Here is a 5,588-nt window from a genome sequence, read left to right as displayed (position 1 = left end):
TCTGCAGGTCCAATAAAGTATTGCATAAAGTTTAAGGTGAAACTTTTAGCTGTGGTCTTTCAAATCTAAAGAAGGCTTATTATTTTTCCAAGTTTGCTACAAAAGAAAAGCTTATTAGTGGAAAAAGCCAGGGGATTCATTATAGCAATATCAAAAAACAAAGATATTATTTGAACACATGAAAAAGTTCACAGAAATAATAGGAAGAAAATATTGCTTTTTATTTATGGTTTTTGGTTATTTTATTGTTTTCCAATTTCAGCATGGAGTGTTTCATACAAAATTATAGTTTATTAGTCTTTCCATTTGTTACTGATTGAATAATTTCATATAATTAAAACCAAGCAAACATGCACCAAAATTTCATGTGGCAGAATTTTTGATTGTGGCAGAATATGAATGTGGCTTAAGCCATTCAGAATTAATTTCTGACACTGAATGTCAGAACTGAATGCAAATCACTTACATCAAATTGTAGGTAATTTGATGTGCGACCAAATTTCCTACAACCCATATTTTGAAAACTGACATGCAAAACAACACAAGCGTCAAAGCAGGGCTTCATCTGACACCCCCCCTTTTTACTTGGTACACACCTTGAAGCCTGGATTCAGATGTCCCATTAGTGCTAGCTAATGTTAGCATTAGGAAAAGTGTATGAACGAGGCTTGGGCAATATTTGCTCGTGTTTATGTTGAATTTGTTAACCAGCGCAATTTTGTTAAATTGTATTAAGCATTGCAAAATACCAAATGTATCTAGAGGAAATATGTGTTAAAAACTGTTATTTAATGCCTCCATCTGTATATTAGATGGTGCATTGAACCTAAAGCCCATGGAGAGCCCATGGAGAGGTGGCAGCCTCTTCATGGGCTGCCACTTCATTGTTGTGGAGGGGTTTGAGTGTCCCAGCGAGCCTAGGAACTATGCTGTCTGGGGCTTTATGCCCCTTGTAGGATCACCCAAGGCAGGCAGGTCCTAGGTGAGGAACCAGGCAAAGCACAGCCTGAAGACGCATTATGATGAGAAATCATAAGAGGCAAGTCACTGGGGCCCCACCCTGGAGCCAGGCCTCAAGGTGGGGCACATTAGCCCCACCTGGTGGCTATTTCACCCGAAGAGGAGACATGGGTCCCTCTTCCCATGGGATCACCACTCTTGGAGGGGCCACAATGGTCAGTTGCAGTGTGGGATGAGTGGTGGCCAAGGGACGATATCCCCAGGAGACCCTGGCGATCCAATCCTCGGGTGCAGAACCTGGTTCTTGGGATGTGGAATGTAACTTCTCTGGTGGGGAAGGAGCTGGAGTTAGTGTGTGAGGTTGAGAGGTGCGGATCTGTCCACTAACCTGATGGCTCTGATGGTGAGGGAGAATGCCAGTCAGACTTGGCAGGCCCAAACATGTTGTGAGGGTCTGCTGGGAACATCTGCAGAGTCTCCTGTGAGACAACGCTTTAACTTCCATCTCTGGCAGAACTTTGAATACGTTCTGGGTGAGTCTGAGTGGACCATGTTCCATGTCTGCCTGTCGCGTCAGCAACCCTCTAACCCAGGGGTATCAAACTCCAGTTCTCAAGGGGTGGTCTCCTGCAATTTTTAGATGTGTCTCTGATGCACCACAACTGAATACAGTGTGGCACATCTAAAAACTGCAGGAACCTGACCCTTAAGGAGTGACATTTTTCATTCTTATTGTTTTATCCTGGAATTTTGAACATTACTTTTTGGACCAGTTTTTATTTGGGACATTAAAAGTAACTGCTGTGTAGGAAATTCTCCTCATGTGAATGATGTTGAGCCAAACCTGAATCGGAACTGAATTTGATAAATCTGATGTCTATTACAATTTAGAGTTCAGATTACCAGGGTGCACCCAACAGATTTAAAGCTGAGAATTAGCACTTGGCCAAGTATTATTGTTATTTTATGTATTTTATTGTGTGTAATTTTATTTTCATAATTGTGTGTCTCAGTGTTGTATAAAGTATTGAAACCTCAGAGTGAAGTGAAAGTATAGGTACCTCTCCAAAATATGATTTTGGTAAAAGTCCAAGTCACTGAAATGTTACTTGAGTTAAAGTCTTAAAGTATCTGAAATGTCTTGTACTTAAGTATGGAAGTTACTGTAAAAATGGATGTACTCAAGTAATGTAATGAAAAGCATAAGTAAAAAGTAAAACAAGGCAAATGGAGTTTGAATGACATTTTTTATATTTTGATAAACTTGTCAAATACACTTAAAATAATGTACACAACCAAGTGCAGGCAAAATGAAACCTGCTAATAGATAAACCTGTAGGCATCATTTAGTTAAGAACATTAGGTGCTTTACCTAAACCACAAGATTAACTTAACCTGCTTTACAACAACCAGCTTCTTAGTAAACCCTCCAGGACAGAAAATACAAAGTTTTTGTAAGCCTTAAGTTTTCCCTTTCAGTAAGGTCAGTGCTGAAAATGAGAAAAATAAATAGTACAGAAAATGCGGAAAACATGAAGAAAAAAAGCCGTTACGATTAATCTACTTCACAAACTATAGGTGCACACAACTGGTCATTATGCAAAAGAAAAAGAATTGGGAGGGAAATGCAGCTTATTTGGCATCTGAAGAGGGAAAGCTTTTTAGTTAACTTGGTGTTTAATGGGAGAAGTGAAACAGACCTCCATGAAGCTGACACCCCACCTACTCAAATGATCCAGCAAATAGTCTGATTGGTCAGTGCTCCGTTTATGCCGTTAAAATGTTTGTTTGTGCAGCTTTGGTTTCCGAGATGTTAAAAATGATTTTTTTAGGCCATCTAACATATCTACTTTTTAAGATTACAATTACTGAAAATATTGAGTATGACTAAAAATTCACTAGAGAACAGTGTGTCTCTTGTAACAGCATGAATTTTGTGTCAGTTGGTCACAAGGCAAGAAATCTATTTCCATTAGTTTCTCAGGAGAGTTTGGATGTAAAATTTGTTGACTCTCCCTGAATGAAACTCTGACACCTTGAGGAAGGGGGAGTCCTAGAGAACGGCTGGCCGAAATTAGCGTTCATGAATCGGATCAACCTCGAGTTAGGCACCGCTCACACCGGATATTGGAATAGTCAAAATCCAAATTGAAAACAACTTTGCTGCGTTTGTTTTAAAGGCACAAACCTGCACAAACGGAGCACTAACGAACCAGCCCACTTTGGTTTGTTTTTGAGCAAAATGGGGGGATGGTAACTCTGGATGACCTAAAAAAATCATTTTTAACATCTCAGAAATCAAAGCTGCACAAACGAAAAATTTAACGGCACAAACGGAGCACTGACCAATCAGACTGTTTGCTGGACTTTGTGACGTAGGTGGGGAGGAGCGAAACCTGTGCATCCTATTGGTGGTGATGAACAAGCCCAGGCAAGCAGGCTTTGTTGCAGTCGATCAGTAGGTGGGATCAAAACTTGCATTTCTCTCTCGCTTTTTTGTAACCGGTAACTAAACCACACATTGAAAATGTATCGGAGTAAAAGTATGCAATTAAGTACTGAAATATAGTGAAGTAAAAGTGAAAGTTATCAAAAAATTTCTTACTCGAGGAAAGTATGAAGTACTCCAAAATATACTTAAGTAAAGTAGTGAAGTATTTTTACTTTGTTGCTATACAACACTGGTGTGTCTTCTACAATTGTCAATTTTATGGTTTATGTCACTTAAGCCAGTTCTTTAAATTCATCCAACTGTCTGTGTGTCATTTAAACACCCCACTGTGAACCTATTGGCCGATTTATCTAAAATATACAACACCTTCTGTACTGTCTTACAGAGGAACACAGTAGAGTTTGTGACGGGGGGTTATGAGGGATTTCTACCATAAACTGTATTCATTTGAATGCTATTCATCTGACGTTAAAATCACATTCTTAAGTCCAGTGACTCTTCCACGCCTGTCAGAGGAAGAGCAAGAAATCTTAGGCAATTCAATCTCTCAGAAAAGAGTCAGAGAATCCCTAGCCTCCCGTAAGGATGGAAAAGCTCCTGGACCTGACGGCTTCTATATAGAAGCCTGTTTGAACAAATAGAACATTAAGACTAGTGGAAGACATAGACACATGCCTCTGGAGGCATGTGTCTATGGAGGCATGTGTCTATGTCCTATATAGAAGCTGTCAGGTCCAGGAGTGGTAGGACCTAGTGGTAGGTGGTCCTACGGTAGGACCACTTACCAACATGTTTATATATTTGTTTGTGGTGGAGACTTGCCACCAACACCGAACCTGACGAACATCATTTCTACTTCTTAAGAAAGTCAAACCACCAGATATCTGCAGCTCATACAGATCCATCAGCCTTATTGGGGTAGATAGTAAGCTGTTCTCTAAATTACTTGCAATGAGACAGGAGAAGCTTTTGACTTTTTCAATAAACCCAGATCAGACTGGATTCATAAAAAACATTTCTCCTTCACAAATGTGAGAAGATTACTTAGTATAATTCAGTACTCAAACCAAACAAATTGTAGAGTTTTTGCTATATCCCTGGAAGCTCAAAAGGCATTTGATAAGACTGAGTGGAAGTATTGAATGTTTTGTAGAGTTTCGGGATAGTGGATGATTTTCTGAAATGGATCAAGATACTTTACAATTCCCCGTCAGCCTGTGTCATGACTAATGGTGTTCAATCTCCACCTTTTAATATATGTAGGGAAACTGGACAGGGTTGTCCCTTTTCCCTGCTTCTATTTACTCTTGCGCTTGAGCCCCTAGCAGTGGTTATTAGATTACAACAAAATGTACGTGTTAAAATAGAAAGCAAATGAATATTTAGTTGAAAACGAGGCTACGGGACTGGAGATGACCAGCAGCAGGGCTGGAAACCACTGAGGATGCAGAAACAGGTTAGTGGCTGGTAAACTAACTAAAAGTTCAAAAGGGAAAGCTACTCACCTTTTCAGAAAGTTGTATGAATCCAAGACACATCCTTGGTTCCTCAGGGAAGCTGTGGTGAAACGTCACCTCCAGGAGTATTGGTAGCAGGAGAAAAACTCATGAAATTTTAACTCTGATGTCGACAGGCCAAAGCAGGGTCAGAACCAGAAAAGCAGATAAACATATTTGGGGGTCAGGCAGGAATCTGAGGTCCAGGCACAGAAACAGGTCTGGCACGTGAAGGCAATCTTAAGCAGAAAAATCCAGAGACGAGGCAGAAGTTGAGAGGCAGAAACATGGTCGTGTCCAGAAAACAGAAGCCAGTGAAATATCTGATGTGAGCAAGGCAGCCTACATCCTGCCATGCCTATGTGGGCAGGATGCCTTCATAGGCATGTGCCTATGTCCTCCACTAGTCTTAATGTTCTCTTTGTTTAAACAGGCTTCACAGAATGCTGTCACCATCAGGTAAAACAAGTGGGCAGAAAAAAGGATTTGAAAGACCCCCAAAAAGTCTGTTGTTGGTCAAGAATATAAGGCAGTCTGTCTAGAAAATTAGTATTGGTCTAAAACTTTTACACAGAATAGTATGCCATTTTCTGTCTAATAATTTATTTTCTCTAATATTCCTTGATTTATACAGTTTGCAGCAATATAGGGGTAAAACAAAAAACATAATGAAACTGAAA

Source organism: Poeciliopsis prolifica, unplaced genomic scaffold, assembly GCF_027474105.1.
Source record: "Poeciliopsis prolifica strain line A6 unplaced genomic scaffold, Auburn_PproV2 SCAFFOLD095, whole genome shotgun sequence".
NCBI lineage: Eukaryota > Metazoa > Chordata > Actinopteri > Cyprinodontiformes > Poeciliidae > Poeciliopsis > Poeciliopsis prolifica.
This window is presented reverse-complemented; position numbering follows the sequence as displayed.